Here is a 12,955-nt window from a genome sequence, read left to right on the forward strand (position 1 = left end):
TGTGTAAAAATCTCAAATTAGCACAGCATTTAAGACATTTTTTCAAGCTATTGAAAACCTAACTAATTAAAATTGTTCATATATTTACATATAATTAGTTCATGGAATAAATCACTGAAATAAAATGTTAAATTGCGTATTGACAGAATATAGCTGAAGAAAATGTTTTATTGGGAGAACCAGTGTCCAGGAATCATGCAATTCCATTTCTGTTACCTTAATTATGTTTTTAAAATTGCTAGGCTTGTATGTCCTTATGCATTTTCTCAGACTTGATACAGCAAGCTATTAAATAGATTTAAGGAGACTTCTTATGACAATTGCGTGTTTTAAACTGCACATTTTAAAAATGCACTTCACCGAATATATAAAATGGTAGGGGCAAGACCTTTAATGCCTGCAGTCTCTAGCATGGTTTGCCATGATTCTGTGTAGTTTTCTGGTCAATAAACTCTTTTGTTTTCCCCAGTACCATGTTTATACACGCCTTAACTGACATTTTTCATCAATCCAAGATGACCATATTTTTGTACTACACTTTCCTAAACACCTTTTGTGTAATTTACTTTTAATTTCAGAAACAATCTTGTGCTTTTCAGGCAGATAATTAACATTGCGCTTCAGATCGATCTGGAGCACACAAACCCCTCTGTATATCACGCGAACTCAGATGCAGATCCCAGGCAGAATCACTGAAGGGTGATAAACTGGAACATTAATTTTCTTGAGAATTTATTTCAATTGTCTTGCTGAGTGATACTAAACCTCAGATATAAAGAAATACAATGTTACAGGGCTAGACCAAAAGGCATATAAAGTAGCAGTCTATGAAATGAAAAAAGTCGGGAAAGGTCAAATCGCTTTTTTTCCTCTCACAGGGAGGAATACTTTCAGATTTGAAAATGTTACATCTATGAGGAAGATGTGGCAGCTTTTTGCATGCTGTTAAAAATATGATTGCATATATATTTTGAAAATGCCACCACTCTTGTAGTACAGAAAATCCAATTATATGCATTAACTCTAATGCTAAAACCTTCAAGAAAAGAAAAGAAAAAAAAAAACATTCCAAGCAAGTAAACATTAAAACCCTTCTTTGTCCTTGCTTTCGTATTGATACACCAGAAATATTTCTTAAAGAGCTCTTTCTGACCTATTGGTTGTTTTTGATTTTGATTTTAGTAGTCTATGGCTATTTTGTAACAACTTTCATATTGGACACCTGCCAAATAACCCATCTGAAATTGATAAATTTTATATAAAAGAGTATGTTCTCTCTATATAATATTGTATGTCTATGTAGGTATGTGCGTGTGTGTGAACTTTATGAGAATGTCTAGTCCTATAAGAGTATTTCATAGAATGAAAATCTGCACAGAACCGTCACTGGAAGAATAGTTTGGAAAATTACTTTTTCTGGCACAATATCATGACCAGCATAGATATGTGAAAATCTTCAGTAATCACTTTAAGGTTAGAAACTGGCCACTGTATCTTTAGTTCTCAGTAGAGGCATTTGTAGCTGTTTTTTCTTTTTCCCCCACACAAATGTAACCAACTGAAACAGGTAATGAAATTGCAAATTTGTTAATATAGTGCAATTGCATTAGCATTTAGAACATTATCTCTCTGAATAAAAGACCCTTTCTCGAAGAAAGAACAGTCAGATATTTAAGAACACATTAAACCTGCCAGCATTGTAGTTCCTTGCTTTAGTATTTATTAAAGATGGGCTCCCTCTTTAGGTTGTCATTCCTCAGAAAAGCAAATATGGGGAATTATACTTGATTAAGGAGGCATTCACAATGGGAATATACTGAGACTGTTTCAGGATTTGGAAAGAATTGACCATATTTTTTTGTCACTGAGTGCATTATGTCATGCCTTAAGCTGACAAAAAAAACATAATGATGAATAATGACTGAAAAACGAATGACTGCAAAACTGATTTTCAGGGAAGGCAGTGTAAGAGACAAATGGTATTCTGGCTAACTTTCCCCCAGAAAAGGTGTGTAGGGAGGCTGACAACACAAATAATACAAAAATTAGGTATAGAATGAGATATGAGGGTATATTTAATATAAAGAAAATGTAACAATGAATATTTTGATTAATAGGGAGAGACAAAAACAGAAAACAAAAGTTGTACTGCATTGACTGCACTTCAAGAGCATGATTTTCAATAGGGCTGGATGAGACGTTGGTCGCAAAATTGATTTTAAATGTATATTTTAATAGGTGCAGACACAGGATACATTTGACAAACTTGTATTAGGGATTATTTTGCAACTGGCTTCCTAATATTGCATGTTCTTACACATGAGCCGCGTTACTTAAATACAAGTGGCAACCATTATTACTATCAACTCTGTCTTTTCCAGGCTGTAAGCCTCCAGGCTTGTTTATTGCATTACGTGAATAAAAGATTGTTTCTAATGCTTTCATGTGTTTGATTCTGCTTGATTCCACTAAACGTGTTACATGTTTGGAGTTAAAAGAATCTGTGTTTATGACAAAATAATCACAAGAGACTTAATTTTCCATGTTTACACTATCATCCTTTATTCGTTTGGATATTATTTTGTTGGAAATGTCTGCAGAAGATAACAGAAATTACACACAAAAAAAAAACATTTAAGGTATAGGAGATATGCAATACTATCAGATATACACATTTATAAATATTATCTATAGGGAGTTGACACCGCTCTCTGTCTTCATTTAAACAAGTTTAATCTACTGGCCTTCAACAAACACGTAGGCCAATATTTTATATTATAAAATTGTGAAATTATCACAATTATATAATACTATGAAACCCACCATTCCTATTGCTCATGCATGTCTCACCCTGAAGAATAAAATGTGTTTACTTTCTTCTTTGTTGAATACTGTTTTTAAAACAGCACCAGAGTGCTTCAGGGTGACTCTAATAGATTAATTCCTTTTGTTTCTTAGTCAAAGAATACGCTTGCTCAAGTCATTGTTTATCATTATTTTCAGTCTTTATGGATGGCACTAGAGCATATATCTATACCTCCAATGTTTCCAATTAGCATATATGGCCTGGATACGGCTCTGCACATTTCCTGGATGAATTACAACAATAACATTTTAAGTTAAAGCTCAGGTTGTCCATCCAGGCACCCCATTTAAATTGATCTAAGGAATAATTAATAAATCAACTCAACTAATAATGGAAATCATTTAAATATATGTGACAGGCCCGTTTTGAAGGCAGCACAAATAGGCCTAATTTTCCAAAGAGTTGGAAACATCCTGTAAAATAGCAGAGGGCTGGGTCTTTCAAAAGGAAGCAGCAGTCACCAGAGTGCATATAATGAGCACAATCCTAAATATATTACTGGGGATTAGTTGACTTTAATACTCTAATTTTAACTCACTTCTGATGCTTCATTAATCATCCACTCAAGAGAGAGAGAGAGAAAGTGCAGGAGAGAGACAGAGAGAGAGAGAAAGTATAGCTTCCTGGACCACACATATTGAAAAATGGATGATAAAAAGAACACAGAGAGCTCGGGAGGAAATGCACATCAAATTACATCACATTCAGATGGGACATGATGGTGGATAATTTGAACTTTCCACATTTTGATCAATTAGTCGGCTGGTCTGATATGCTGTGAAATCCCTCTGTACGTCACCACAAACTCGAGTTAAAACCCAGTCCTGAATGGTGGCACCATATTCACAGACCCTATCAAGTGTGATTATGGTTGGATGAACCACAGTAGTCTACCAATAAGTCAGTCATTCCCATAATGAAAAGTGAATACAGTTAAAATATAAAGGCTGTGTACAGTATGTGGTAATGCAGCTGTACAGGTAAGTAACGGGTTGTTATTTCCTTAATTTCATTGAACTACTGTGTGTCAGTTTGGATGAACTCTTCACACAACATAAACAGTTTTTACAACCTCAATTAAAAAAAACACTTTTCTTTATTGTTTATTCATATGTATCACCTCTGGTAGGATTATCCTAGATAACTATTTTAATATGCAGCTTCATGTCATTCACCAGCTGTCTTTCCAGCATCAATCACAATGGAGCTAATTTCTATAGGCAAAGGCAGGGAAGGTCATCCGTGCAATTACACTGCCATGTAATTTTTAAAACTACAGCTTTAAACCGAAACCCTTAGGCACTGAGACCTCAACACCGTTACACATCAGCCAAATATCCTATGGCAGCTTTAAAACAATATTCCAGATGTACTTGACAATAGTCACATACTCGGGCTCACATTGCTTGGGCTTGAATACCTTGTGTAGATGTAATACCACAAAAACGGCACTTTCCTTAAGGAAAAAGAAAAAAGAAAAATGACTACAAGCGGTTTAGTCTCTGGAGACCTACTTTAATTTCTCTCAAACTTGAGTTTATCTCACAGTCCTTTGGCTTAGTGTTGAATAAAGAGGGATTCCCTAATCAGAAACATAGGGACATTGTGACAACAACAGAAAATCAGCTTACTTCACTTCAGTAAACAATTTTTTTCCATCAATTTCTCTCATAAAGCCTCCAAGATAAAGCCTCTCAGAGCTAAAAAGTCACAAAACAAAACATTCACAATAGTACCTAGTTAGTGCACATGGGAAAGTACACAGAGATTTACAAAGGTTATCTGGTTTGAGAGAGGTGATGCTTTGCTTCTGACCAACTTTTCCCTTGCCTGTAAAAATGAACAGACTCCCACATGAGGCAAATGTGGCTTGGTCTTTGCTGTCTGCATTCCAAGTATTATTTTTTATGATCATGCTCCTATCCTCAGCACAGAACCAGTTTAACTCCAACCCACCTGCTCATGTAAATTACAAAACCTCTACTTGTTGTTGGGTTTCCAGTTGGCAGATGGAAAGGATAAATCAGCCAAACAAAACACCACCATCAAACACACGGTTTGAAATTTCCAGCTGCTGGGTGTGTCGGTGTTTATTTTTTTATTGAACAGAGCCAATACTTTAAAAATGCAGAAATTAATTAAATTAAATATGACATAAGTAAAGCACACTGTCATTGAAACATTTCAAATATGCCATATGATGCTTACTTTTACTACTTATTTGATGAAATCCAACAAGTTGCCACCCCTCCACTGAACCTTTTGTGTTTTAGAACAAGAATGTCATGAATGGCTGGGGATGTTTACTCCTCCGAGCTGGAATTAGAAACCCCTTCCTTTTCACCTCGACTCAGTATAGTTCTTTAATATAAACAACACCCAATGTGCTGCAGAGCTAAAAAAGGAACAGGAAGTTTCAAACTAAGACAAAACTATAGAAAGCTCTTCATTTCCAGGCATTATACATCATTAAAGACTACTGAAAGCATTGCTATGAGAAACTTTAATCTCATTGCTTTATGTTCTTTTTATTTTATTTTATTGTATTTTGGACTCATTCATAATAAATATCATGTGAAAACACTTATCAATTATACATTTTGAACATCGGTTCTTCATTTACACACAGAGAAAGCATTATGTCCACATCATGCTGGCCCAGGAGACGTGAATATCCTCACAAGGGTCTGTCTGTTTGGCTAAGTATTGCCAAATATAGGGCTGCAATCATGAACGGGCATCATTTTTCTTATGGGAATCCCAGCCTTAAAGCAACACTGTCAAACAGCCATGGTTCAACTGTACCACAATATTTAACTACCCTTAGTAGGTCGTTGAGTATACATACACAGAATGGGCATTGTGAAATATGCTATACTAAATAAATACGCTATATTATATTGTTATATTCCTATTCTTCCATTGCTCTGTTTTTGATCATCAGTATTACTCAGTGCCACTGACAATTATTTATTTGAGGAATGTTCTTAAAGAGGAACCGTAGTAACACATGGCTGTCTTATGTTGGCTTCATCAACACAGATGCAAAGCTTCACAATCAACCGTGAACTAACACCCCACTAATGAAAGTAAATATATTCAACAACAGACTATAATGAAGGCGTGCCAACACTGGCCCAACAATAGTCAATACTGGGGAAGGCTGGAGAGCAGAGAAACATTAGAGGGTCACTGCTTAATAGAGGGGGGGAAATGGAAATATAATTGTTAGGAAACTGTGTGCTTTTAGAGAATGTTTTAATTTACTTCAATTCAAGTCTGAAATGGTGAAGCAAGAAAACAATTCAGAGTATTCAAAACCACCTTCCTTCCACAGTAGAGCATGTGCCAGGTATTGATATATTACCCTTGCAATGTAAATATCTTCCATACTGAATAAACTGCTCTGAGACCTGAAGTTCAAATTTCTTTTCCATTCCTTTAATGTTTTAGTACCACCCACAGAGTACATTGGAAACTGCCATCAGAAACCAGGATTGAAATTTGCATTGGAGTTTGACTTAACCCAGGCCCTGGATGGTTTGTTATGCATTAAAAAATACATTTTCTCCTCACAGATTACAGTGTGAATCCATTATTTCCAAAGGACATTGGGAACTTTTTCTCCGCTCTCTGCACATCTCTTGTAACCGAAACACAGACTTTATATGCGTGCATCACTGATTAAACATTCAAAATAATAAAGCGGTTATACAATTCTGATTGTGTTCAACACAACAAGGATTATTGACTGCATAAGGAGGATTATATGATTCTGCAATGGTAATATTAAATTGAAGTTTAATAAAAATGCATAATTCAGTGTACAGGATGAATCATTACAGAATTGGGCTGACCTAACAGAAGTGCTTTCCTTCAGATTATTTTCTGCAAATGTGGCACTTTTTCAGCAGTTTGATAGGTTACTCAAATACATCTATTAATAGGAGATAGAAAACACTAATTTGAGTTGTAAATACAAAGAAGATAAATCCGTATTTAGTCATAAAAGAAAAGTCTTATAAACATATACTTTCATGACTTTCATAGTGCCCAATACACTTTATACTTACATTTTTTAATATTTAAAGCAAAAATCAAAGCCCGTCTGTGTTTTATTATGTTTTTTTTTATACAGAAACATAACATTCTTAGAAAGATATGTTCTTCTGGGTATTGTTTTCTATAATGGACAAAATTAAAATGTCTAGCAAGAAATAGTAATGCAAAGAAAAGGTCACCAGTAATAATAATAATCATCATCATCATTATCATCATCTTTTTTTTTTTGCTTTATTACATATTCCCCCCAGTCCTCTAACTGCTTGTATATAAATCAAGTGCATTTCAAACATTACATTTAAGAGTAAAAACAACAGCTTACCATCGTGAATTACTGAATAAATAATTTTGTGCATTTACTAAATTCCTCCCAAGAAGATGTGTGCCTGTAAGGCAGTTTTCTTCCTTTCAAGGAAAGCGATATTTCCTTTTTTTAGACACAGTCCCTGAGGCACGAGTAACGTGATCATGTGTTTTAAGGGAAAATACACAAAAAAGTCAACACACAAATAACAGCTTGAGATGCAAGATATGCTTTTATCAAGTGTTTAAAAGACAACACCAACTACACATTTAAAACTGGCTAATAAAAGTATATATATATACAGTTTTTTTTTCAGTAACTGCTAGGTTTGTGTGAGATGACAATTATTTGCTCTTTGGTTTCCTTTCACGCTGCTTGCAGTTTTACAGGATGGCTGCACCTGACATCAAGTGAGAAAACGGAGGAAAATTGGAACTAAAACCCCATGAAAGCAGAAATCAATTGTCAGAGTCAGTAGTGAAGTCTGAAAATCCTCAAAAATATTCCTCAGACACTCGAAAAACAGGGAAGGTAAGAATCAGGGAGAATCAGGTTTGAGAACCAGGCTTGAGCTACCTATTTCCCATTGGTCTTACACTTTATAGAATCAGGAGGTGAGTTTTCTCAGCAGAGGCACTCTGTAGTATCGTAAAAGAGCACAGCGCAAAGACATTTCAAATGTATCAATATCCTGCTTTTAACACAGCCAGAACATAACAGTGAAATAACTTTGTACACATGAATTCCCTTGTTTAAAAAAGGCTCCTGTCATGCAATGTCATTTGGCTATGATCGAGATAAAGAAGAGGACATCTGGGCTCCTTAATTTAACTACAGAAAAACTGTATTTTCTGGGAACATGTGACTAGTTTTAAAAAGAGTAACAAGAGCACTGCTAAGGGTCTGTAGGTTATTTTCCCAGCCTATTATTATCACAATGAATTAGGAATTTGAAAGTCATTTAATTTTGTTTTATTTTTAAGAAAAAACACTCCACAAACTCATAACAAATCGAAGAAAATTACCCATACATGTGGTACATACATTTTAGAAGAATACCACCACCACCACCACCACCACCACCACCACTAATACTACAACTACTCATTAGAAATGTCAGGTATTTGATAATCCATGTGAAACAGGTATAGTTATATGTCTGAGCGGTTATGCCTTCAGTCTGGTGCTAATTGCATGGTACATGTATGATGTTATAGGGCAAGCAGTGTGTGATTAGTCTTGTTGGTGACTAATTCTCCTTGGATATTGGCGCTGGAGCGCTCTGGCAAATATTGAGAATACTGTAGGTGGGTCCCTTGATTTATAAGACCCTATAATGTGTTTCGGTTAATGTTTGATTGGGTTTATGTTGTGTCACTTAGGGTGAGAGTTGCAGGTATAGGTGGTTTCCAGCAGGGGGGTTGGACTTGCATAGCACCCTTGTGATAGCTAGGGGTGGGGATATAAAATAGGGGGGGACAGTAATCAGAGCTGCAGAGAATGAGGCTCCCCTATACTGTACCCTCTTTCTTTCTTTTCTTGTTTGTTTGCCACCGGCGTAAATAAACACAGTGTAGGGTGAAGGATATTCTGTGAGTCTACTTCTTCTGAGACCCCAGCATCCCTAAAATATTGAATCTTTACCCAGAATAAGTTAGCACAGATGGAAACAAATATTTTATATTGTGTTGCTCCTTCTTATTCCCTTTGAAAAAGGCAGTGATATCAGGAGATATTTTTGTTTTTGCACTGTATATCAGTTGTGACAGTCATATTGAAATAACAATCCTCACTCAAATGTAAGCCCTCCTCTGGAAATTCCTGACAGTATTATGACAAGAACAGAGAAAAGCTTTCAGGGACTGAAGTAATCCAGGACTGGCCCCCATATCTACACTGAGCACCTCTGAACAAAGGGAATCAAACTTCTTCACAGAGAATTGTACAATCAGAGATATTTACCATGGATCATAACTGCATTGTAGACAAGTCTATTTAAAACACATCTGGAATAATGAATTAATAGTAAACAACTACATGGAAGATACAAAGCTTGTGCATAGGGCTACGAAGGTTTTCTTATTGTTTATATTAACTTTAAAAGACATGTATAGAGCTTTGCCATGTCACACATTTGACAGTCACTTACATTTTGTTTGCTACTCATAGGAATAAATATTGTATTGCAATATTATCTCTTTCAATTACTAAGACATTTTCTGTTCAAATATGGATACGGTCCACAAACGTTGACAGACCCCTGACTGTAAACCTGTTTGTTCTATTGTCCTTTAACCCTCCTGCAGATCTCCAAACTTTCAGTTCATGACCAGCTGGTTGTCTCCAGGCAAGCAATGTTTTTCCTGTCTAGTTTTAATGTAGCTCACTTTATAATGCCACCCTCCTTACAAACCTCAACCCAATAACAGCTGTTACACTGCCTCTGTCTAGTGCACCATCTTAAACACATGCCAAGAGATTTCTGCTCTGGTTCCTCTGGGGCCTTCATGCTCATTAGTCATAGCATACCAATTAAAACCTCTGTCAGCAAACCAAAGGAATGTGACAGAACACACATCCAACCAGGAGACTTCTTTCACAAATAATGTGGATCAAAAGCTTTGTATTGGGCTCCGGCTCCAACAATTAAATTGTGCGCATCAGCAACTGGGGGTTCAGTGGATCTTTTAAAATATGCAGGATAAAACTCAATATGCAACTGTCTGTGTTTTTGATACACCGAGGTACACACCTCATGGCACCTTCTATGACAAACAGAGGTCCATTAAAACGAACATATTTTTGCAAGGCTGACCATAAACATATTAAATATGTGTGAAGGAAAAACATGAGGAATAAAATATGCTTCTGTCCAAAATAAGGATGGCATTTACCATGATGTAGCAAATACAAAACACCCATGACCAACAAAAGCAAAACAAAACAAACCGTAACCTGCTCTGGAACCGTACATTTACTCTGCCAAGAAGGGACATTTGAAACAACATTTTCTTTAGAGAGGAGTCCCAAGATCCTACTTAGCCAACTCAAACTACTATAGACTCCTCCCTTAGGTATTGTGATTCATTCCCCACCATCTGAGGAATAAGAAACAGTACACTGTGGCTGAAAGATGTGCTTAGACAACTACCGACATACCACAGCAACTTAATATCCCTCAAGCCTGGATGTGAATCCAAGAATAGCTCACTCTGCCTTCATTTAGCATCAGGAAACTGGTATGCAGGAATCATTATCATTTGTATTGCCTGTGATTTAAATTGGGTGGGCAGGTAGCTGTTATCCTTGTCCTTACAGAAACAACAAAACTAAAAAACAACAACCAAAGGAACACACTCTGTAACCACATATTAGAGGATGATAATCTGAGAAATGATAATTTTAATACAATAATTTAGACTACAGTTTCAATGCTTATATTCTCCTTCATCCCAGAACACAATTAGTATGCCTGGGATGCCTGGGATATGGAATATCTGCAAAATATGGTCGACTTCTGATTGAGGTGCAAGTAAAACACGAATACAAATAAATAAATAAATAAATAAATAAATAATTTAACAGATTCGCTGGCACAGAAATAGAACCCACAATAAAAAACCTCCGTCTGCTTAAAAGGAAGCGATTGATCTTGAAAGCATAGCAATGTGTTGAAAGAAGTGATGATTTCATTAACTTCATGAGTTAGTAGTATAAATAAAAACATAGCAATATCCCTTCAAATTAATTTAAATTCACATAAGTAAAAATATTAATATAGCTAGAACCTGATATTAGTTTAGGACACATCCAAGTCCCGATTTACTTGAAGCTATTCACCCCAGCTTTAAAGTATAAGCTATGTTTGCTAAACTATAAACTAAACATTACTTAAAAGCATGTAAAACGATTGGCTGCTGAACTCTCATTATACTGCTACTGCAGGATTTGAAATCCAATTTGCTGGTTAGATCAAGAAGAGTCCTAGAAGAGTTTCTTCTGCTAGCTAAAACCAGTTCTCCTTTTGATTTTTAAGTTTTAAATAGATTGAGAGTTTGGCATGAAAGTGTGATTTAGTCTAATTCTAATGTTCATCTATGAAAACTTCTGGAAACTTTGGTACCCATGTGGGTTTTGAATGGGAGTCATTCCAGCTGTGCTAGTTTGGGAGGCGGTTTCTTTTACAGTAAATAATGAAATAGTACAGTTATTTAACGTACACATTGAATGTAGTTCATTGGTAATGATTTTCATGGCTGTATTTTTTTTGACGTCTTCACTAACAGAAATTCCTTAAATGGTAAAGAAACCATTCCACAAGGACGGTTACTCGAAGGCAACTGTCAGAGGGTTCTCATATTCCCAACAGCAATAAAACAATGTTTAAATAAAGTGTACACATATCTGGACAACACAATTGGGAGATTGGGAGATCAGAGCAGCCCAGTCCATTACGCCCAAGGAGACTGAAAGTATAAAATGACAAGACTATATATCAAACACAAAGTTCGATTTTAGATGTCAGTAAAAAATCTCCAGTTTAATTCAAACATTATAAAAAGTATTCCTGTGTTTTTCTATAGTAAACTAAAGTTTTAGTTTTTCAGATTTTTCAGATTAACATTAATATGTAAAGATTGATTATTTCACTCTGGGAAAGCAAGTTTATTATTATTATTATTATTATTATTATTATTATTATTGTTGTTGTTGATTATATATATATATATATATATATATATATATATATATATATGTGTGTGTGTGTGTGTGCCTGTATTTTGTTTATAAGCCATAATAAAGAAAGATATTAAAGTGTGAAGGGCAACTACAGCTACAAAATAAATATTCAGTATATTGTAACTCCTTAAAATGAATGACTTTAATAACAGAGCCATTGGCAGCATGTACAAGCAATACTGCATCTCTCTACTATCCACAGAATTTTTATATTTTTGTACATTTATGCAAACAATAAGGAATGTATTTGTCTAAAGCAGCTTTTACTGGTGAGTCACAACAGCTAAGAATGATTTCAAAACTTTAGCAAGCAAAACTCCCCTTTTTCAAATCACTACTTCTATATTCATTTTATAAATACCAGGTCAAAGAGTGATGTAGATTTTTCGTAACTTAAACGTAAACTATACTCTCTGCTTTTACCAGTCCATATCAGTTAACAAAAAAAAACAAACAGAGATCACAAGTCACCAGCAGGTCAAAGACTGATAAACCGGGCTGTGGGTTGTATCCTACTTACTCGTTTTCTCCACCAGTGAGCTGGGAATGAGCGTCCAGCCTGCTGCAGCTGTTCAATACTTGTTGCCTCCTGTGCAGTACTTTCAGTTTTACTTTTCCTCTCTCCAGTGCCTTCAGAACTGTATGTTCCCCTGCGATCAAATCATCTCAATTGCTGAATCCGTTTTCTACCCCCCCCATCCACCACACTCCAGAGTCCTGCAGTGCTATTGTTCAGCAACCTCTGAGGATGAATTTTTCATGAAACGAGAGCACAGCCTTCCCTCTTGAACAACTTCTTTGTAATCCTAGTGATATGTACACTTGCACAGCTCACCTCGGTTCGCAGCAGCCGTGTGGAGGACGTCGGGGAGAGAGCCTGGGCAGGCCTTGGAGCTCCTCGCAGGCTAAAGGAAAACATATGGAGGATTTCCTGCTGTGGACTCCCACTGAGGCACAAATTTAAGGGGGTGTGGAATTTACTT

General features: G+C 35.8%; 1 protein-coding gene across 10 annotated transcripts in view; it reads right to left on the reverse strand.

The window, feature by feature from the left end:
* The window catches only part of kiaa1217 (KIAA1217 ortholog), a 222,712-nt gene that overhangs the window by 113,464 nt on the left and 96,293 nt on the right, over positions 1-12,955 (reverse strand). Inside the window, exon 1 of one of the 10 annotated variants that reach the window (XM_066718343.1) lies at positions 12,493-12,869. The exons of the other annotated variants lie outside the window; for them this stretch is intronic. The gene's annotated coding sequence lies outside the window, so the exon portion shown is untranslated. Of the gene's footprint in view, positions 1-12,492; positions 12,870-12,955 lie in introns of those variants that run through there. 10 annotated transcript variants of the gene reach the window in all.

This window comes from Amia ocellicauda, chromosome 2 (assembly GCF_036373705.1).
Source record: "Amia ocellicauda isolate fAmiCal2 chromosome 2, fAmiCal2.hap1, whole genome shotgun sequence".
Lineage (NCBI taxonomy): Eukaryota > Metazoa > Chordata > Actinopteri > Amiiformes > Amiidae > Amia > Amia ocellicauda.